The 23,527-nt window shown below is 48.5% G+C and overlaps 1 protein-coding gene across 2 annotated transcripts in view; it reads left to right on the forward strand.

Moving 5' to 3' along the window:
• FAAP20 (FA core complex associated protein 20) overlaps window positions 1–23,527 on the forward strand; it is a 546,873-nt gene that overhangs the window by 372,800 nt on the left and 150,546 nt on the right. The window contains exon 1 of one of the 2 annotated variants that reach the window (XM_082274235.1): window positions 591–674. The exons of the other annotated variant lie outside the window; for it this stretch is intronic. The gene's annotated coding sequence lies outside the window, so the exon portion shown is untranslated. Of the gene's footprint in view, window positions 1–590; window positions 675–23,527 lie in introns of those variants that run through there. 2 annotated transcript variants of the gene reach the window in all.

A 23,527-nucleotide genomic window follows, 5' to 3' on the forward strand; every position in this document is an offset into this window, starting at 1 on the left:
AAAAATATGCAGAACACAAATTGGCCTAAAATATTTTAAAAAAATTCGATTTTTTAATTTTTTTTTGGAAATGTTATATAGCAGAAAGTGAAAATTATTATTTTTTTTTTCAGAATTGTCGCTCTTTTTTTGTTCATAGCGCAAAAAATAAATATCGCAGAGGTGATCAAAAATCACCAAAAGAATGCTCTATTTGTGGGGAAAAAAGGACATCCATTTTATTTGGGTACAGTGTCGCACAACCGCGCAATTGTCCATTAAACTAATGCAGTTGCAAAAATGGTTTGGTCATTAAGGGGCAAATTCTTCCAGTCCATAAGTGGTTAAGCATGCCAGGCCTAAAATTTACCATAATCTACCCATAGTTTTTTTTTCATCCTATGTACTTCAAGTTCAAGAGTTAGGAGGTGTGAGACCGCCCCCCTCTCTTCTACTCTTCGCTGTATCTTTCAATCCCCGCCCGACCTTCTCCGCTGTATGTACCTTCTCATCCCCGCCCGCCTGTTTTTTTTTTTCTAAAGACAACCCCGCCCCCTCTCAGTGTCCTTCTCTGTACGGGCAGTGACGTCATGTTTTCTCCCGCGCTCTTTCTCTGGCGTGTCGCTGAGGTGGTCGGGCCGGGAACGGTGTGTGAATTTGGTGACCGTGTTCCTTCTACCTGGCTTTTATCCGCGGTAATGAGTTTGCAGCGTGTTGTGAGTCTGTATTTACGGTGCAGTCTTATTATCAGCTGTGTGTTCTTGTGGAATATAGCGCAATACACCATAGAGAGCCCTCCTCACACTATACAACCCTTCACTGCCACCGGCGGACTACAGGTCCCAGCAGGCAGGTGATGTTTTGGTGTTCTGCATTCATGCCAACTTTCTGAGGTGATAATGAGTGACCATTTTTATTACAAACTATGGAAAAGATGTACACCCCTGGCATGTCCACACACACTGGCCACCAAGGATAAGGCCCTTTTCTCTATCTCATTCAGTGACGGACGCAGTTCTCTGATTCATATCAGTAGGGTACTCTTGTAGGGGCAGTATTACCCTAATGATATGAATCCGAGAGAACTGGGTCCGTCAATGAACTTAAAGTGGAGTTCCGGCCGGGGCTAAAAAAAAAAATTTAAGCTAAAAATACCACTAGGACAGTCAGTGCTAGTGCATTTAAGCAACGATAGCGTCTGAACTGTCCCCTGTTTCACTTACCTGTAAGAAGAAATACTTACCTTGAAAATGTCTTGTCCAGCGCTGCCATCTCAGGTGTGGGCAGCTGAAGCCAGAGCGTGTGCTGTTGGTGACGTCGGAGTCCCAGAATGCCCTGCTTGTCACTTCCGGTGCAAGCGCGTCCTCCCTGAACAGCTTCTGCGCATGCCCAGAAACTGTTGAGCAGGGAATGACACGCCTGCACCGGAAGTGACGAGTGACTCCAACCTTGCAGGCACATTGACTCCTAGGATCGATGACGCTCATCTCCCAGGAGTCAATGCAAGGAGGAAGTGACGTCGTGGGCCGCGGCCGCAGAGGGAGGAAGAGGAAGGAAGGTAAGTATATTTTCATTAAAAACAAGGTAAGTAAAACAAAAAAAAATGTTTTCAGGTTCATCTAAGCTAGCGGACGTGCAGAGATAGTTTTTAGGGTGGAACTCCGCTTTAAGAGAAAAGGATTTTACGGTAAGTCAAAAATCCACTTTTTTTCTCCATTACATAGGGGCAAAAAGTCCCCTATGTGATGATATTTTTGGTGACAGGTTATTACCAAGACATCAGGGTCTAAAAAGACCCTGCATGCCTCCCCTGTGTTCCGCTGAATGTAATGCAATGCACATCGCACTGTATCACATTCTTTCCTGGGCCTTAATGGCTGGGGAAATTGTCAATGGGTACCCAAAAGTGATGTCACACATCACTTCCAGGTCAGCAACAAGAAGGGGAGGAGAGAGAACTCCCCTCCCTCCACTCTACCCGGCAGCACCCACTATGCCGGTCCTGGGCAAGTGAAGCCCAGAATACATAGCGGGGGGTGGTGGTGTGTGCAGCGCCAGGATGAAACTTCTTGTCTGACGCCTGGGTTTTGTCGAGCCCTGGGCAAGGGAAGCAAAGTACACGTCGTTTGCCTAGGCCAGATTGCGGCCCTTTGTATTTATCTGGTCATTGGGGCACTATTCCTCTTACTGATAATGAGGTACTATTCCTTCGAATTACACCAACTGTGCGGTGAAATTCCTCCCACTGACACCGGATGATGGAACATTATTCTTTCTATTGATCTAAACAATAGAACACTATTCTTCCCACTGGTACCAACAATATGGCACTATTCCCTGCACTGACACCAATGACTGGGAACTAAGTTATTCCTTCTACTGACACTATTGATGGAGTGCAATAATATTTTTTTTTTCTCCCACTGACCGCCAAGCAGGATGCATTGTTAACTCCCACTGATGCTGGAGTATTTTCTAGTTTCACTGGCGTCAGTTAGTCCAGCCCCCTTATAGTCTGAAGGACAGTAAACTGACAATTCATTTAGAAAGTGTGGAGACTCCCGGCCTAGGCAAATGCCATGCTAGAGGGGGCGGGCCGTACTTTTTTGCTAAGGCTCCGTTTCCACTATTGTGACTTGTTGTGCGACTTGACACATGTCAAGTCGCACAGCAAGTCAAAAGCCATTAATTTCAATTTGGCCCGTTCTAACTGCTGCAACTTGAAAAATAGTTTTTGCACTACTTTTGGGCCGACTTCAGTGCGACTTGTCCCTAATAGAAGGAAGGTCGCACTGAAGTCCCCAGAAGTAGCCGCAACAAGTCACACTACAAAGTCGCGCTAGAAGTAGTGCGACTTTGTAGCCGCAATTGTGGAAACGTAGCCTAAAAAGAAAAGTGAAAAAAAAAAAACTAAAACACTGCCCTAATCAAGTGGAGGGGAGGAAGAATGGATAGGTCTGAAGTCCTTCATGGGATTGAAGCCTTTAAGGCCCCTTTCACACTAGTGGACTGTTTAGATCCGCCTGTCAGTTTTTCAGGCGGATCTGAACAGATGCCCCTATGCATCTCTATGGGGCATTGGATGTCAGCAGAGACATGTCCGCTGACATCCGATCCGGTCCGTTAAATCTGGACGGATGGAAACCCTATTTTCGGATCGGATGAGAACAGACAGGCGGTCCGTTCTCGTCCGATTCCCCCATATAGAACATCGGGGACCTGACAGCTCTGTCTCCGCACACAGCGCGAAAACAGAGCTGCCATCCGCCTGATCAGTGGGGGATCGGCGGATTGATCCCTCGCTGAGATAAACGGAGTTCGCCAACTGACTCCCTTGTGTCAAAAGGGGCCTAAGGGCTAACTTCACTTTTGTAAAGAAAATAAATATTTGATAATAATAAATAATGTATGTTCATATTTTTTGCAGAGCATTGTACCCATGATCAGCAAATGCCAGGCTCCTGCAGACTCTCAATACAGCTGCTTGCCTGTACCTCCCGTACAGGCAGAGAGCTACTGAAGTCCAGGAACAATAAAACTACGAGGGCGCTCACCAGCACCCTCACAGTTCATTAAGAACTGCACTCTGTCTGCCCCAGTGGCAGATGGTACTTGTACATTCATTCACAGGACTCTGTGTGCTGTGACACCTGTTATGGGAAAGCACATGTACTGAATGACTAAATAACCTATCATGGTCTTGCTGGCCTGGAAGTTTGGTAAGGTTTGTTAAGGCAGATATGGTTTAATCTATGAATTTTCTTGCTGATAGAACTGCTGTGATTTGTGTACATGGGGATACACGGGAGTATACTTTAGCCACTGTCAAGTTTAAATCTGACGTAGGTACTGTGACTCATCTGGTCAGAGTTGTACTCCACTTATGGCACTTTTCCACTGCAAGTACCGGCTAGTACCGGCTCGGCTCTACTCGGCCCTGCTTGGCCCAGTTTGCTTTTCCACTGCGGTACCGCATGGTATAGTGTTGGAACGGTTCGGTACGGTACGGTATGGTTTGCTTTTCCACTAAAGTAGTACTAAAGTTAAGTGGGTGGGATAACAACGGGGTGGGTGTGATTCTCTGACCAATCAGTGGCTAGTAGTGACTGCATGCAAAGGATTGTGGGATATGGTACCAGTTTTGTACCTGTTGGAACCACAATCGAGTAGGTACTGTTTTTTCAGAGCCGTACCGTACCGTACCGTTCGGTTCCATGCAGTGGAAAAGCAAACCTATACCGTACCGTACCGTTCCGACCCTATACCATGCGGTACCGCAGTGGAAAAGCACAAAAGCGTGCCGAGCCGGTACGGTTCCATGCAGTGGAAAAGCGCCATTAGTGCATGAGGCCATAATCGGTTGGTATTTTCCCAAGATTTGGGAACTGTGGGATTATCCAGACTCACAGTAGCTGAATCAGAGATGGAGCCAGAATCCTTGGCCAGCATGGACAATGTGGGTTCAGGGGACCCCTCTCAGGGGTCCCGGGGTTTTTCTTTCTCTGTTATGACCGGAGAACTGGAGGTGACTGAGGAAGTCACTACAGCCAATGACAGTGGACAGCTTTCCCTGTCACTGAGGCTACATTGAAATTTGCTGATCTTAACCACTTCCCGCAAACTGACGTACCTGTACGTCGGCTTAAAGAAGTGGTTGTACCGAGATGATGCCTGCATCAACCCAGTACTGTTTTTTTTTTAGAGCCGGCGGTCGCTTTCAGGAGATAACCGATGCGGCTCAGCAGCCCCTCAGCAGTTCTCCCAGCGAGCAGAAGTGGACGTTTCTGCCTAGAGAAGGAGTAAAGGCCTAGGTTTCCTGCTGGGACTCCGGTCTCAGTTTTTTATTCCTTTCAGAATATTTTCTTTTTATTTCTCTTTACTTGCTACCTAGTGTTCAGGGAAGATTTTTCCTGGTGATTTAAAAGCAGCGATGCCGGCTGGGGCTTCGCACTGTATAATCTAAATCCTTATGCCCCCCCCCAGTCTGGCCTACGAATGTGAGCAGGTTATAGTCCCAACCTAGGCCTAGCCACGACGGTGCCCCTTTTCCAAATTGGGACGAGCCTGCAAGCGGATGCCTAGCCAGGACGCGATGACCTGAAACGCCCTGAGTTGCAGCGTACCCCTCGGCTGGCAGCACCCCCACTTCGGGCGGTATGGTGAGTAAATGTGCCCTCCCTTGCCCCTGCTGGCCTTGGGGGGATGTGGGCCCTCTCCTGGGGATAAAGGGATTTGTGCCTCCCAAGAGATCCCCCCCCCCCCCTGGCCTGCCCGGTACCTGGTCTGTGTACCCTAGCCACCCCCCTTCCCTGTCCCTGCGGTGGCTGTGTGTCTGGAGCGCCTGGTGCCCTGAGAGGGTGTTATGGTACCTTGGGCTTGCTGGTCCCTGTTGTGGTTCCTGAGGCCTTCATGTGTCGGTCCCTGGCCGCATGGTTCGTCGTGGGCGCCACCATCTTAAGTGTGGGCAAGTGCATTTTCCCCCATAGACTTGTATGGGGCAGCCATTTTCCCTGAAGCTTCCTATTGATATGTATGGGCATTCGAGGGGGCGTGGCGACCGCTCGTCAACATGGATGCGATTTAAAGGGCAGCTCTGCTGTGTGCCCAGGGAGAAACGCCGCTAGCTCGTCATCCAGCCACTCCTGACAGTCACTGACGCCAGCATCCTCTCGGGGAACCACCGCTCCACCGTCGACCATGCGGAGGAACCGCCCGGATCCGCATCAAGTGCGGAAACTCCAAACCTACTTCCCCACATTACCGCCGCTCGTTCTCCAACAAGATGGTGGCGGGAAACAGCCCGTGCCTCCACCTCCTCTCCCTCTAGCGGGCGGCGCGACGCTGTCAGATACGGCGCCAGGAGAGGACACAGGCGCTGCTGCTGCAGAGTATTACTCCTCTCCATCTCCCTCAACCTCCGGATCAAGCATCCCCTCCACCAGGAGCCCTCTCAAATCGAAACCCCGCACAGAAGAAGCCGGCAGGCAGGGCACCATGGCAGATGAGATGCTGGACAACACTATGCAGGTACAAGCTGCTCCCAACACCCCACAGACAGACCCCTTTGCTCACTTCCCGTACACAGGCCAGCCTTTATCGGATACCATGATGAAAGAAATAATATGTATGGGCATCCATCTTTGTGTAGCCCCTGTGCTATGGTGAGCAGCGTGTCCTTCCTCAGGAAACATAACTTCCTGTGCTTTTGTTTCCTGCTGCTAGCCAAGGTTACTTCCTGTCTTTCCCTCCATGCTGCTGGAAGAATCAGGAGGGGGGTTTGTCTGGGGTAGTACAGTACCTGGGGTTCCTGCGGGTATATTCCTGCACATTCTGCTGTCAGTTTAAAGGGGGTTCCCTGCAGACAGCTGCGATCGGTGTGGTGGGTGCCGCGATTGGCGCTCCTAAAGCGACAGTACTCTGCTATGGAAGAGTCCTCTGAATCAGAGACTGATGTGGTTGCCCCGCACGCTCTCTACCTGAGGGGTCGCTGTCATTGCAGTCAGATGGTGAAGAGGACCTGTCCTCTTTAGCTACAGCGCGGGAATGCGCTTTAGTGGAAGCCCTGGTTATTTCAGTAGGGGAAACTTTAAAATTGGCTGATGAGCCCACGCCGGCAGGGACGCAGGTGGCTTTTGGGTCCCAGAAGTCTCCAAAGACTGACAGGGGTTTCCCTTGTCCCGACACTTTTCAAGATATTGTGAATGACCAATTGCGGCGTGTTAGTGGTGCCAAAACGCTTTAAACGCCGGTACCCTTTTGCTTAAAAGGTCTCCCAACCGTGGGAGTGCCACCTAAAGTGGACCATCCTGTTTCCAGATTAAACAAATCTACCCTTGTGCCTGTGGAGGATTCCCCGGTCTTTACGGATCCAGTGGACAGGCGGGTGGAATCCCTTTCCTGCCATCTTCACGTGCTGGCGGGTTCCATTTTGAAACCGGTTTTTGTGTCTGTGTTAGGCTGGCCATACACTATACAATTTTCTTGTTCAACTTTCCTTTAGATTTACCAAAACCATGTAATATAGGGTCAAACCTAAACACTTTCAATTTGTATGCAGTCAGGCAGGCCCTTGCACTACATAGTTTAAGGTAAATCTAAAGGAAATGGAATAAGAAAATTGTATAGTGTATGGCCAGCCTTAGTCTCACAGACGGTGACGGAATGGATTAGGGGTTTGCGGAAGTCGTTGGACCATGTGATCCAGGCTCTGGTGTTCCTGTGTGATGCGTCTATGGATGCGGCTCCCCTTGTGGCCAGGGTTTCGGCCGTGGGCATTGTTTTAAGGCGCATGGTTTGGCTGAAGAGCTGGTCGGCTGACCAAGCTTCTAAGAAAGCCCTAGCTGATCTTCCCTTTCTGGGAGAGTATTTGGTGACTCATTGGATGAGTTGATCAAGGGCCTGACTGATTCTGAATACTTTTCTTCCTCAATCCTCCAAGGGTAAGACACCCCGTACTAAGCGTGGTCCCTCCTTTACTGCTCACAAGCGATTTTTTTTCGTGCTTCTGGGGCACAAAAAAAGGTAAGCCTTTCAGAGCTTCTGGAGGAGCTAATAAGCATTGGGGCAAGCTCAAGGCCGGTCAGTCCGGTGCTGCTGACAAGTCCTCCTCTTCAGCATAAAGGGGGCGCCCTCACCTGTCTCGGGTGGGGGGACGGCTGCGGTTCTTTCTGGAGCCCTGGACCTCCTTAATTCAGGACAATTGGGTTTGCAAACTGGTTTGCTCTGGGTACAAGATCGAATTCTGGCCCCGGCCAGGGGACAGGTTCTTTCAGTCAAATCTTCACCTGTCTCCAGAGCGATTGAAAGATTTGCGGGAGGCTGTGCGGGATCTCCTGGCTTAATGGGTGATTTGTACTGGTTCCTCTGCAGGAACGCCCTCAGTTTTTCTATTTAAACCTGTTCACGGTGCCCAGGAGTTTTTTGAGTCCTTCAGGATGTCGGACTCTTTTGTCCTTTGACGGTCCTTTTGGCTGCGTCTGCTGCGACCATTTCGAGATGGATCAGGCAGACGGTCGTTCAGGCTTATTCTATCAAGCGTCAAGTTCCTCCTTTCCCTGTGAAGGCGCATTCTATTAGATCGCTGAGTGCCTCTTGGGCTTTTCGCCACCAGGCCTCTGTTATACAAGTTTGTAAGGTCTGTGCACACCTTTACAAAATTTTACAAGGTGGATTTGTTTGCTTCTTTGGATGCCTCTTTTGGCTGCAAGGTTTTGCAGGCTGCTGTTTCATAAGAGAATGTTATTTTGTTATTCTCTTAGGGGTTTTTTGCCTGGGTGAGCTCCTGTTTGGTTGAGCTCCATATTGCCCGGTTGGCATATTGTCTGGTTGCGTTTTCCCAACCCTCATGCCTATACTGCTTTGGGACGTTCCACTCAGCTCATGAAGATGAGGCTGCTTCTGTAGACGGACGCAGCACCCGCCCCTCTGATTGGGGATGGTTCTTTTTGTCTTCACTGCTTGTAACTAAACTCATGTGCTGGGCTGTGGCAGTGGGGGTTATGCCTGGAGGGACAGCCCCTTGGGCGTGGATATGTTAAAAACTTTATACTAACGTGCTGCCTAGACTATTCCTGCAGGTGGCAGCATAATCTACTCAGCTCATGAAGATGAGGCTGCGTCTGTCGATGGACATCAGAGAAAAAGATTTTACCGTAAGATCTTACAAAATTCTTATTTTTAACTTGTAAACAGCATGTGTCAGAAATAGGCTTGGTCCTTTAAGTGGTTAATGTACACAGGGAAAACTTTGGTAATGAGCAAAGAAAAGACCCTACCCTTGCCAGGGCCTGAGAAAATGCGGTAATGGTTCATGATGTACCTGCTGAACCAGGAGACAGGCTATGTTTTCCTTATTTAGTAGCCATGAGGATTTACTGTATCGTGTGTGTGTGTGTGTGTATATAAAAAGAGTGATAAAATGGTAGAACAGTTGGTGGTCCCTAAACCGTACAGATGGGTGGTGCTAGACCTTGCCCATGGACACTTGCTGGGAGGCCATTTGGGGGTTGAGAAAACCAGTGAAAAAGTGTTACGCAGGTTTTACTGGCCTGGGGTACCGAAAGACATTGAGAACAATTGTCAATCCTGCCCCTGTATATGCAACGTCAGCACCCCTGCCCCACTTTCAACATTTGTTTTAGTGCCATTACCTACTATTGAAGTCCCTTTTGAGAGGATTTCCATGGACCTCGTGGGTCCACTGCCGAGCACCCCCCCCCCCCACTTAATGTGTATGAGAGGAGCCTGGGAGATGTAAACCCTGAACAGGATTTTTCGTAGCTCGCTCGTGGAACACTGCTACAACTGAAAGTCGGCCGGTTCCTGTTGAACCAACAGATTTTCAGGGCATGTGTACCCGATTTAGGGCTTGTCTGGAAACATGAGTGATCCTGTCACAAAGGTACTCAGTAGCAGAATGGGCTGAAATCTTTGCAAATTTTTTCAAGGCCTTTCCGTGCTGCAGTGACACTTTGAGGCTCTGTCCACATCTGATCATGGGCGGAATCAGTACGATTCCACCCCCTATTTCAAATCGTTGCAAAACACGGGGCATGTTTGTGATGCCATTACTTCTGAATGGCACTCCAATTGCGCCATTTTTGCCACTGTTTTTCGCTCGGTAAATCTCAACGCTAACGCCCAAAAGTAGCTCATGTTAAGTGTCATCTTAGGGCTTATATGGTGTAACTTCCATCACTATATGTTATACGCTTCTTTAATTTTCACTTTACCTGTGTACTCTTGCTGCTGTTCCTAAATAAAAGAACTACACTGCCTGCCTGTTTTTCTCAGAATCGTCTTCCAGGACAGCCCATGAGACCTTAGGGCTCCTCCCCCAGGACAGGAAACACATTCCAAAATTTAAATAAAAAGGCGGTCCCTTGGTCCTCACCTTCAGTATTTAGTGTTTCCTCCGGACAGGGGGTAACATGTTCCTGGAACTGAAGCTCCTGGTCTCCTGGACTGTCCATGGAAAGACTTGGAAAAATATGCATCTTCTCCTGCCCTAGAGCTGTCACCTGTTCTCGTGGCCCACACAGGCAGGACCGTGGATGTGGTCAAGTGGATCGCAGGGGGAGTCCTCATCCGGTTCTGGCGGCGCCCTTGGAGCAGCACACGCTGTGTACCCGTGGCGCCACTGATTCAAGCAGCTGCAACTTTGAAATTGGCGCCAGAACGGAGAGGGCGGAACTTCGGCGTTCCACTCTGGCCTTAAAGGAAGTGACACACGTCGCTTCCGGCGCAGTGACGACATCCACGGGCGCCAGAAACAGTCGTTCCAGTTTCCTGAGGCGCGAACAGCTGAGACAAATGGGCGACCGGTGTTTAGGTGAAGCCCAGCACACGCTGTGACCACCAGACAGAGCAATGGATTCCTCGGCAGCGACCGCACAGTCGGTAGAAGCCGGCTCTGGCATCGGCACCTCACAGGTAAGCAATGGGGATGGTTTTAGCCCTGTCTGCATATACCTGTCGGGGATTCCTTATTCCTTTCCCTTCCTTTAAAAGTAATGGTCGGCAGAAAGGGAGCACTATCTTCTTTACCTTACACACAGTGGGGAGATAATGGGGAGTCTTAAACTAAAAATGTGTTTTTATTTTTTATAGACCAAGGCTCAGGACAAGGTCCAGACACAGCCCCCCAAAAAGAAGTGTGCAATTTGCGGAGCCAAGCTAAGTTCCACTTGGAACAAAACAGCATGCCATACATGTATAGATAATTTGGTCAAGGCTGATACTACAGTATCCACTCAGAGAATGTTAACCTCTGTTAGAGATGAACTGACTAGTACTTTCAGTTCATTTAGGACCCTCATGGAAAAATTTCAAACACCAATTCAGGTCCCTACCCAAACCCAGATCCCTACATCTGTGACTAAACCAACACAGGTGTTTGAGGATGATAGAAGGGAAGAATCCGAGTCCCCCCATTTCTCTTTTGAAGAATCCGGGTCAGGGGAGGAACCTAAGGAAAAAGTTTCATATGGAAGCTCTAATTTCAAACTGGCCTTAGAGAATGTGGATGATCTACTTAAGGCAGTATATGTTACATTGGATATTGAAGAGGAGAAGGTGCAACTATCTAAGCATGATCTTATGTATACTACCCATAAGAAACAGTCTAGAGTTTTCCCTGTACACAGCTCCCTGTTAGATACAATCAAGCAGGAATGGTATACGCCTGACAGAAAACCTTTCTTTCCCAAAAATTTGAAAAGGTTTCCCTTTGACGACAGCAAAGAACAGCCATGGAATAAAATCCCAAAGTTGGATGCCCCTCTTGCCAAAATATCCAAGGGTACAGACCTGGCATTTGAAGACTCAGGTTCACTTAAGGACCCAATGGACAAAAGAACCGACATTGCGTTACGTAGAGCTTGGGAGGCCTCTATTATGAGCCTAAAGCCAGCCCTAGCATCCACCTGTATAGCCAGACATCTAAAATTGTGGCTGTCACAGATTCAATCCCATCTGTCAGCTGGAACACCTAGGGAACAGATTGTAAAATCTTTTCCCCTCCTGTTTCAGGCAGTAGGGTTTTTAGCTGATTCATCAGCCGAGTCAGTAAGGATTGCAGCAAAAACCTCAGCCTTGGCTAACTCAGCCAGACGAAGCCTATGGCTCAAAGCATGGTCAGGTGACTGTACTTCTAAATTACGCCTCTGTGGTCTTCCTTTTACAGGCGACCATCTCTTCGGCCCGGGCCTAACAGAGGCTCTGGAACGCACTGCTGATAAAAAGAAGGCATTTCCAGAAAAGAGAAAATACCCTTATACCCAAAAGAATTTTCGGGGCAGGGGCAAACAGCAGAAAACAAGGGAATCTCAGCCAGCGTTCAAGAAACACTGGACTGGTCACAAAGGTAGGGGGAGAGGGAACATCCTGTTTAACCCTCCTCAACACCCCACCAAACCCCAATGACTCCCGTCACAGGGTGGGGGGAAGATTAGGGGCCTTCCTCCCTCAGTGGATGAGAGTTACTTCAAGCCCTTTGTCAGTTACCTTGGTGGAGGCCGAAGTGCTGAGAGGGCTTCCCTTGCAGCTCGGTGCGGATCACCCCTGGTGGTGAAACAGGAGATGACACGTCCCAAGGAGCACTGGATGCGGATGGATCCCGGATGGATGGATGGATGGTGATTCAGGACCGCTTCCAGGAGATCTATAGATGCTCAGAGAAAAGAGACAAAGGTTAATGCCAGGCCGAGGGTCATACACAGATAATCAGTCCGAGGAGATGAAGCTACAGAGGGCCACACGAGAGAGAGAGTCCGTGGGATCCAAGCCAAGGTCGGTACACAGGAGATCCAGCAGAGGTGTCTTTTAGAGTAAGGGGTGGTCAGGCAAGCCGAGGTCAAACAAAGGAGAGATGCAGGTAAGTCAAAGGAGCTAGCCGGGATAAACAGGAACAACAGGCAATCGAACAGGTCACGGGTACAGGAGCTGATGATAAACCAGCACTGAAGCACAGCCAGAGAGTGTCTTATATAGGGCCAGGGCTGGGGAGATGGGCGTGGTGACACACCTGCTCTGCATCCAGCATTCTATTGTTGCTGAATGCTGATTCCTTTCCTGACACCCTTTCATTCTAGACTTAGTGGCCAAGGGGCACAGGCTGGAATTCTGTTCCCAGCCTCCAGAGAGAACTTTAATTACAAAGTTACCCAGGGATCCAACCAAAGCGGCCGCCCTGAGTCTCCAATTAGGGGACTTATTAGACCAGAGGGTAATAATACCTGTCCCCAAGGAAGAACAGGGCAGAGGGTTTTACTCTCACATTTTTGTGATAAGGAAACCCTCGGGGAGCTATCGATTGATTCTGAATTTACGCAAACTAAATCTCTCGATAAAATACAAACATTTTCGCATGGAATCAATACACTACATGGAACCTGTTGTATCTAGGGTGTTACATGGCAACCCTGGATTTAAAGGATGTGTACTTCCACATCCCCATCCACAGGTCTTACCAGAAATTCCTAAGACTAGCAGTGAAGTTAGGACCAGAGGTCAAACATTGCCAATTTCCGGGCACTGCCCTTCGGGTTAGCATCAGCCCCCCGTAACTTCACCAAGGTTCTGGGGGAAGCGTTAGCCCCATTAAGACTAAAGTCCATTATGATCACCCCCTACCTGGACGACATCCTGGTGATAGCGAAGTCATATCAGAAACTGAAAGCAGACCTCCAAATAATTCAGGAGTTTCTGGTTTCACTAGGCTGGATCATCAACAAACAAAAATCCTGCCTAACACCCTCCCAAAGAGTAACTTACCTCGGATACGAGATTGCCTCTCGGGATCAAAAGATTTTCCTCCCACAGCTCAAGATATTAAAGATGCACCAGATGGTAGCCTCTTTACAGACCAATCTATGGGTCTCTCTAAGAGACATAACAAGGGTCATAGACGTGATGACCTCTTGTTTCCCAGCTGTTCCCTGGGCACGGTTCCAGCAACGTCCCCTCCAAAAGTTCTTATTAAAGAACTGGGACGGACTGCCAAGTTCCTTAGAACAGAAAGTAAAGATACCCACCAAGGTAAAAAGAACCCTATAGTGGTGGAGATCTTCTCTTCACCTATCAAAAGTTCTAGACTGGGTCATTCAAGTATCACAGAGAATAACCACAGATGCAAGCTCTTCCGGATGGGGGGCATATCGGCAGAACAAATGGGCGCAGGGAAAGTGGTCCCCACTGCAGATAAAAACCTCATCAAACCAGAAAGAACTCATGGCAGTACAGAAGGCCTTAGAGTTTTTTCAGATAGACATAAAGGGAAGTCACCTACAAATTCGATCCGACAACATAGCAACCGTCGCGTACCTCAACAAACAGGGAGGTACACGGAGTCAGGGATTACAGTCCATAGCCCAGAAAATATTTTCCTGGGCCGAGCTGAATCTGACATCCATCTCAGCTATTCATTTGAAAGGGACTCAGAATGTCCTAGCAGACCATCTCAGCCGCCACCAGGTGAATCAGGACAATTGGTCCCTCAACCCAAAGGAATTTGCAAACATTGCAACTACATGGGGCCTTCCAGAGGTGGACCTATTTGCTACTCAGACAAACAAGAAAACAAAGAAGTATTTCTCCATAAATCAATGGGATCAGTCCTTAGGCGTCGACGCTTTTGCGAACCCCTGGACTTTCAATCTTTGTGCCTTCCCTCCAGTCAGATTAATCCCGGAGGTCCTCCGAAAGTTCATCCAGGAGGACACAAATTTGATTTTGATAGCTCCCTTCTGGCCCAAGAGGCCATGGTTTGCACGCCTTCAGGCACTAGCTTCCAAGCCTCCAATATTCTTACCATGGAGACAGGACCTATTATCACAGGGTCCAGTGACCCACCCATATATCAGATCCCTGAACCTAACAGCTTGGTATCTAAAGAGCAGATACTAAGCTCTCAAGGATTCTCAGACAAACTAATCAAAACCTTGATTAATTGTCGGAAACCGGTCACAAGAAAAATATATTCTAAAATATGGAAAAAGTTTCACTTTTGATTGGCTGAGAATCATAGGCAATCTCCAGTTGTACCAACTATCTTGGAATTTTTTCAAGAGGGCATCGACAAGGGTCTCTCCCTTGGCACTTTGAAAGTGCAGGCTGCTGCCCTTAGCATTTTTCTTCAGTATCCCCTTAGGAAAAATCTAGTTATAACTAGTTTTTTCAGGTCAATTGCCCGAACAAAGCCGACCATGATAAAAACGTGTCCAGCTTGGAATTTATCTTTTGGTTCTTCAGGCTTTGGTAACCATACCATTTGAACCCTTGGAGGACTTATCAGAAAAATTACTCACCCTAAAAAACTTATTTCTAGTGGCAATAACGTCAGCTAGAAGAGTGAGTGAATTACAGGCCCTCTCGATCAGGGAGCCTTTTCTTATGATTTTTGAAGACAGAATAGTGTTAAAAACCGATCCAGGGTTTTTACCCAAGGTAGCTATTTCCTTCCATAGGACACAGGACATTGTGCTACCTACCTTTTGTAATTTCCCAAGTAACGGAAAAGAGAAAAATTTTAGTTTTTTGTATGTCAGAAGAGCCCTTCTGATGTATCTGGAGGTGACTAAAACCTTCAGAAAGTGTGATACCTTATTTGTGCTGTTTTCCGGCTCACATAGAGGGGAAAAAGCTTCTAAAACCACCTTAGCTAGGTGGATAAAGCAGACTATTACGGAAGCCTATATAGTAAAGAATGTGGCTCCACCTTTCATCAATTCACATTCTACTAGGGCCTTGTCCACGTCTTGGGCCGAAAGGGCCGGTGCCTCACCAGACCAAATCTGTAAGGCAGCTACCTGGGCTAGCTTTTCGACTTTTGTTAGACATTATCACCTGGACCTCCTCTCTTCTCAGGAACAGGCATTTGGTCGAAAGGTGCTCCAGGCAGTAGTCCCTCCCTAGACTGGTAAGTTTCTCGCTCATCGTCTCATGGGCTGTCCTGGAAGACGATTCTGAGAAAAGCTGAGTTATACTTACTGGTAACTCCTTTTCTAGTAGTCTTCCAGGACAGCCAGATTCCCACCCGGTTTGTCTTGTATTATGTATAATGTATGATGTGTGTGTGTATATATATATATATATATATATATATATATATAGTTTTACAGGATGTCCTACAGTTCTCAAGAAATACTGAAGGTGAGGACCAGGGGGCCGCCTTTTTATTTAAATTTTGGAATGTGTCTCCTGTCCTGGGGGAGGAGCCCTAAGGTCTCATGGGCTGTCCTGGAAGACTACTAGAAAAGGAGTTACCAGTAAGTATAACTCAGCTTTTTTTTTTTTTCTTTTGGGGTTGTCGAGCGTGTGCTGGGAGCCGCGGGGGGGGGGGGGGGGGGGCAACTGCGCAAATGCGTTTTTTGGGGATGATGGTCCTGGTGGGGATCCCCCTTACTGTTCAGGTGTATCTGGGGGTCTTCAGAGCTAGGTGGGCACCACGTGTAGCCACCATTTTGATGTGGATGTCTGCTGTATAATAGGCTGCCATGTTTGTGTAGTCCATGGCCATTTTCTTGTAGTTTCCTATTGCTTTCACATGGCGGCCATGTTTTTTTGAAGCCTGTGGGCCTCTAGTGGCAGTTCCTGAACTTCCTCTTTCTCTTTGATCGCTGTGCAGCCTGGCTCTCTGGCTCTGCATCTGAGGAGGGGGTGGTGAGTCCCTGTGGGTGCTAAACGGCTCCCTCTTTCTGCTATAGCAGTAATTGGTGCACCGAGACATGTGATGCCGCTGGTGAAGCGGTGGGGGGAACTTTAACAGCAATTTTTACACTTTTTGCTCGCGGTCCCCAGGTTAATCCAAGGAGTCCCTGGAGCACGTGTCACCACCTTGACCCTCTCTCAGAAGTTGCGGGGTCCCAGTCCGCCTTGTCTGCTATGATGGTTGTCCTGAAGTCACTGGTGTCCAAAGTAGATATGGCCCTCCACAATAGGACAAGCAAAATGCTTCCTCCGCCTTCCAGTTGGTCCAGGGGTTGCAGTATATCTGTAATGCCTCTCTGGATGTGGCCCCCTTAGCCTGCAGGGGGTCCGTGACAGCATTGACTCTTCGCCACATGATATGGCTGAAATACTGGTCTGCGGACCAGGCTTCCAAGAAACTTTGACTGATCTCCCTTTTGTGGGAGACCTTTTGTTCAGAGCTTCCATGTAAGAGATCATTAAGGGTCTTATCGGATGTGAGAGTACTCTGCTTCCATAGACTACCAGGATCAAAGAGTCTCGTCCCAAACGTGGCCCTTTCTTCTCGGCCCATAAGTGGTCCTTTCATCCCTCGGGATCTAAGGACCAGGGATCAAAATCCGTCCGTAACCTTGCCCTGGCCTGGTAAGTCGAGAGCAGATTCCTCTGGGACCGCAGACAAGCCCACTTCTGCCCGAAGGGGTGCCCTCACCCTTATCTGGGTGGGGGAATGTCTTTGTTTCTTTCCGGATCCGTGGACCTCCTTGATTCAAGACAAATGGGTCCACGAGTTGATTAGGTCAGGTTTCAAGATTGAGTTTCGGTCTTTTCCTCCGCCAATGTTCTTACCTTCCAAACTACGTTTGGCCCCGTATCGCCTATGAGGTCTTCTTGGGGCGGTACAGGATCTGCTTTCACAGGGGGTCATTGTACCGGTATCAGAATCGGAACACTTCTAGGGGTTTTATTCAAACCTATTTACTGTTCCCAGGAAGGAAGTCAAGGTCTGTCCAATTCTGGACCTCAAGGCCTTGAACTGCTTTGTGCAGGTTCAGAAATTTCAAATGGAATCCATTCGCATGGTAGTGGCATCCCTTCATCAAGGGGATTTCTTGGCCTCAATCGATATCAAGGAAGCTTTCATTCATATCCCAATAACATGTCGGGCATCAGCGTTTCCTTCGCTTTGCCGTGGGCTAGGAGCTCTATCATTTTGTGGTGTTACCCTCTTGCCTCAGCTCCTTGGGTGTTCACAAAAACTTTGGCCTCAATGTTAGAAGGGGATTGCGGTACTGGGGTACTTGGACGATCTCCTTCTGCGAGCAGAGTCTCCGAATGCCTTAAAAGACAGTCTGGACATTTTTGATGCAAACTTTGCAAGAGTTCGTTTGGAAACTGAATCTCCAAAAATCTGTTCTGGTTCCGTCCACCAAGCTGGACTATCTGGCCCTGACCCTGGACACAGCCTCAGCCCAGGTGTTTCTTTTTAAAGTGAAGCTCCAGAAATTGCAGGATGCGATACCGCTTCTGTTGTCCAGCCGGCGGTCATCTCTCAGGACTTGTATGCAAATGCTGGCCCTGATGGTCTCCACTTTTGAGGTGGTTCAGTTTGGTCAGCTCCATACCAGATCTCTACAAAGGGACATTCTTGCCAAATGGAACAAAAAATCACAGTCTCTAGACAGACAATCTCTGATCCTGTTGAGCCGGGGTATGAGGGGATCCCTGATCTGGTGGCTCCGCTCTCTGGCGCTTCGACAGGGAAAATCCTTTCTCCCCCTGTACTGGACAGTGGTCATCACGGATGCCAGCCTTTCCGGGTGGGGAGGTGTCCTGGGCACGGATTGTGCTCCAGGGGTTTGGACTCTGAAGGAGTCCAGCCTGCCGATCAATATCCTGGAAATTCGGGCGATCAGGCTTTGCCTGACCCAATGGACAGTTCGTTTGCAGGGGTGCCCGGTAAGGATTCAATTGGACAATGCCACGGCCATGACTTATGTCAAACATCAAGGGGGCACCAAAAGTGTTCTAGCGGCCCGGGAAGTAGCCGGCATTCTAAGGTGGGCAGAACAATTTGTTACAGCCATCTCTGCTGTGCATATTCCAGGGATAGAAAATTGGCAGGCAGACGTTGGTTCAGGGAGAATGGTCTCCCCACCAGGAGGTGTTTCATAGACTGTGTCTCTGGTGGGGGACTCCTGATGTGGACCTGTTGGTCTCATCTCAACAGGAAGGTGTAGAGGTTCATAGCATGGTCTCGGGATCCTCTGGCCGACGCCACAGACGCTCTGGTGGCTCCTTGGGGCCAGTATTGTCTGATGTACGCATTTCCCCTGATGACTCTTCTGCCAAGACTCCTGCGAAGAATAGAGCCAGAAGGAATTCCGGTCATCCTAGTGGTTCCCGACTGGCCTTGCAGGTCCTGGTATGCAGTCCTAGTACGGCGCTGATGTCTCTTAGAGCAGAGCAAACTCCATGCAGGTAGTGTCCAGGGTAAGATTTCAGCTAGGGATGCCAGCACTGCAAGGCAGGAGTGGCAGCGATACCACTGTGCTGCTTACGTCTGTTCTCTAATGATATAGGGGTCTGCAGGAGGTAAAACGGCACACAGCAGGGAATAATTGTAAATATTCCGTCTATTTTAGTAGGTGGTTGTCATTTTAAAGCTTAGTTGTGGGCACAAAAACTTCCTTTAAAGCTCAGCTAAAGAAGTGCACGTACTGCGCATGTGCACAGTTTTGGGCAGCCTCAGCTAAACTGAGCTGGAGCAGGGAGAGAGCACTGCCTAGGAGCTCAGTGTCATTAGCCCAGAACGGTGCATTATTGTAATGTTTATCTCATCCTAATGGCAAGATGGAAGGGAATCAGGGGCCAGCATTTTTGTGGAGAGACCCCTACAACAGCTGTATCTGTAATGGTGGGACATGCAATATTTAAAGCATGAACTAAACTTGTACTGCATGTTCTATTAAATGGGTATGGCACTGTTTAGGGAGATTTTTGGAAAATCTTCCTGAAGGCAAACTTCCATTTTAAATATTTCTAAATACCCATAGAAGGATGGATATATATACCGTATTTTCCGGCGTATAAGACGACCCCCCCAATTTTCATCTACCGTTAATACTTATACTTAGGTTACCTTGGAGATATTATACTTGGCGTATAAGACGACCCCCCATTTTGGGGGGATTTTTTTGAGGTTCAAAAGTAGTCTTATACGCCAGAAAATACAGTGTATATATATATATATATATATATATATATATATATATATATATATACACAGTGGGTACGGAAAGTATTCAGACCCCCTTAAATTTTTCACTCTTTGTTATATTGCAGCCATTTGCTAAAATCATTTAAGTTCATTCTTCTTCCTCATAAATGTACACATAGCACCCCATACTGACAGAAAAACATAGAATTGTTGACATTGTTGCAGATTTATTAAAAAAGAAAAACTGAAATATCACATGGTCCTAAGTATTCAGACCCTTTGCTCAGTATTTAGTAGAAGCCCCATTTTGATCTAATACAGCCAGGAGTCTTTTTGGAAAAGATGCAACAAGTCTTTCACACCTGGATTTGGGGATCCTCTGCCATTCCTCCTTGCAGATCCTCTCCAGTTCTGTCAGGTTGGATGGTAAACGTTGGTGGACAGCCATTTTTAGGTCTCTCCAGAGATGCTCAATTGGGTTTAAGTCAGGACTCTGGCTGGGCCATTCAAGAACAGTCACAGAGTTGTTGTGAAGCCACTCCTTCGTTATTTTAGCTTTGTGCTTAGGGTCATTGTCTTGTTGGAAGGTAAACCTTCGGCCCAGTCTGAGGTCCAGAGCACTCTGGAGAAGGTTTTTGTCCAGGATATGCCTGTACTTGGCCGCATTCATCTTTCCCTCGATTGCAACCAGTCGTCCTGTCCCTGCAGCTGAAAAACACCCCCACAGCATGATGCTGCCACCACCATGCTTCACTGTTGGGACTGTATTGGACAGGAGATGAGCAGTGCCTGGTTTTCTCCACACATACCGCTTAGAATTAAGGCCAAAAAGTTCTATTTTGGTCTCATCAGACCAGAGAATCTTATTTCTCACCATCTTGTCCTTCAAGTGTTTTTTAGCAAACTCCATGCGGGCTTTCATGTGTCTTACACTGAGGAGAGGCTTCCGTCGGGCCACTCTGCCATAAAGCCCCGACTGGTGGAGGGCTGCAGTGATGGTTGACTTTCTACAACTTTCTCCCATCTCCTGACTGCATCTCTGGAGCTCAGCCACAGTGATCTTTGGGTTCTTTTTTACCTCTCTCACCAAGGCTCTTCTCCCCCGATAGCTCAGTTTGGCCAGACGGCCAGCTCTAGGAAGGGTTCTGGTCGTCCCAAACATCTTCCATTTGAGGATTATGGAGGCCACTGTGCTCTTAGGAACCTTAAGTGCAGCAGAAATCTTTTTGTAACCTTGGCCAGATCTGTGCCTTGCCACAATTCTGTCTCTGAGCTCTTCAGGCAGTTCCTTTTGACCTCATAATTCTCATTTGCTCTGACATGCATTGTGATCTGGAAGGTCTTATATAGACAGGTGTGTGGCTTTCCTAATCAAGTCCAATCAGTATAATCAAACACAGCTGGACTCAAATGAAGGTGTAGATCCATCTCAAGGATGATCAGAAGAAATGGAAAGCACCTGAGTTAAATATATGAGTGTCACAGCAAAGGGTCTGAATACTTAGGACCATGTGATATTTCAGTTTTTCTTTTTTAATAAATCTGCAACAATGTCAACAATTCTGTGTTTTTCTGTCAATATGGGGAGCTGTGTGTACATTCATGAGGAAGAAGAATGAACTTAAATGATTTTAGCAAATGGCTGCAATATAACAAAGAGTGAAAAATTTAAGGGGGTCTGAATACTTTCTGTACCCACTGTGTGTGTGTGTGTATATATATATATATATATATATATATATATATAATATAATCACTTTTTACAGTTTTGCAAATCCTATTTTTCTCTTACGTCCTCTGACAGTCGCCGCCCACTCATACAGTCGTCACCAATTGGTATTGACTTCCGCTCCGCAGGAGTAGCTAGGCATAAGACTTGTTAGTAACAAAAGCTTTTAGCATAGACACACCCATGGGGGCTGTCCCACTGGTCAATACCCCCCCTGCATTAAGCCTTCCCAACTCAGTTTGTCTCTGCCTAGCGTCAGGAGTAGTCAGGCTTCCCTGTGCTGGGACTACAGTCTCAGCCTTCTAATCTTTTCTTTTGATTTTCATTTTTCATATGTCAGTTTTTTCTTTACATTACTAGCTGTTATTTTGTCAGCTTTAGTTAGTTGGATCTTCGGATGAAGATGGATCATGCGGAGCTGGGAATTGGACTGGCCGCCCTGGCTCTCCAAGGCAGAGGGTCAGATGGATCCCCAGCCCGCCAGAAGAAGCCCTGGTCGGGTAAGCAAAAGTCTGGCCATGCCGGTACGGCGGCTCAGCCCGCCTCTGCCTGAAGGGACGCCCTCACCAGTTTCAGGGGTGGGGGAACGTTTACGCGGTTTCCTCCAACCTTGGCTGCTCCGTATTCCGGACAGGTGGGTTCAGGAAATCATTCGATCAGGATACAAGATCAAATTCCTTTCACTGCCGGCGGACAGATTTTTTCCCTCAAATCTTCAGTTGACCCCAGGGCGTTTACAGGACCTGCATCAGGCGGTGCAGGATCTCCTGGCCCAGGGGGTGGTTGTCCCGGTGCCTCATCGGACAGGTTTTGGGGGTTTTACTCCAATCTGTTCACTGTGCCCAGAAAGGAGGGCAAGGTGCGTCCAATCCTGGACTTAAAAGCTCTGAATCGCTTTGTGCACGTTCGGAAGTTCCGCATGCAATCCCTCTGCTCAGTGGTGGCCTCCCTGAGTCCAGGGGAATTCCTGGCCTCCATCGACCTGAAGGATGCGTACCTTCACATCCCCATTTTCGAGGGTCATCAGAGGTACCTCCGGTTCGCCATTGCGGAGGACCATTATCAGCTTGTAGCGTTACCTTTCGGTCTCGCTTCGGCTGCAAGGGTCTTTACCAAAGTCCTGGCGCCTGTTCTGGGCCTGTTGAGGGCACAGGGCATTGCGGTCTTGGGATATCTGGACGATCTCCTGTTAAGTTTGAGTGCCAGTCAGAACCTGACGTGCGATCTGTCAACTACGGTGCAGACACTTCAGGAGTTCGGTTGGACCATCAACGTTCAGAAGTCGACGTTGTCTCCTTCGGTTCGCCTTCCCTATCTGGGAATGGTTCTGGGGTCCGCTCAAGCGAAGGTTTTTCTGCCGGAGGACAAGCTCCGGACCCTTCAAAACTAGGTTAGGTCCCTCAGGGACACCCAGTCCTCGTCGCTCAGGACCTGCATGCGGTGCCTGGGGTTAATGGTTTCGGCCTTCAAGGCGATCCCGTTTGCTCAGTTTCGCACTCGATCTCTCCAAGCGGAGATTCTGGTCAGGTGGCACAGACTTCCTCAGTCCTTGGATCTGAGGGTCTCGTTGAGTCACCGGACCAGAAGGGATCTTCTGTGGTGGCTTCAGTCCCCGGCTGTGTTGGAAGGAAAATCCTTCCGTCCGTTAGTGTGGACAGTAATTACCACGGATGCCAGCCTGTCAGGCTGGGGTGGAGTCCTGGGCAACCTGTCTGCCCAGGGCATTTGGTCGGCGGAGGAATCCTCCCTTCTGATCAACATTTTGGAATTAAGAGCGATCAGGCTCTGTCTCCTCCAGTGGTCGGATCAACTTCGGGGCCGTCCTGTTCGGATGCAGACGGACAATGCTACCGCGGTGGCTTACATCAACCACCAAGGGGGCACCCGGGAGGCATGAGAGGTGACCGACATTCTGTCTTGGGCCGAGACTCATGTCCTGGCAATATCGGCAGTTCATATTCCGGGTGTGGAGAATTGGCAGGCCAACTATCTCAGCTGCCAGACCCTGGACCAGGGGGAATGGTCCCTACACCTGGAGGTCTTCCAAATGCTGTGTGCGAAGTGGGGATCCCCAGATGTGGATCTGTTCGCGTCTCGGCTGAACCACAAGGTGGAAAGGTTAGTGGCAAGAACGCGCGATCCTCGGGCGGACGCCTCAGATGCGTTGGTGGCCCCTTGGCATCAGTATCGTCTGATGTATGCCTTTCCTCCGATTCAGTTGTTGTCCAGGTTCCTTCGCAGGCTGGCCTCTGAACCGAACCTGGTGATTCTGGTGGCACCGGACTGGCCACGCCGGTCCTGGTACGCCGACGTTGTTCACCTAGCGGTCCAGCCTCCTTGGCGGCTGCCACTGCCAGAAGATCTGCTGTCTCAGGGACCGATCTTCCTTCCTGCTTTACAGTCGCTGGCTTTAA

This window comes from Pelophylax lessonae (genome assembly GCF_965119305.1).
Source record: "Pelophylax lessonae genome assembly, chromosome: 12".
Taxonomy (NCBI): Eukaryota; Metazoa; Chordata; class Amphibia; order Anura; family Ranidae; genus Pelophylax; species Pelophylax lessonae.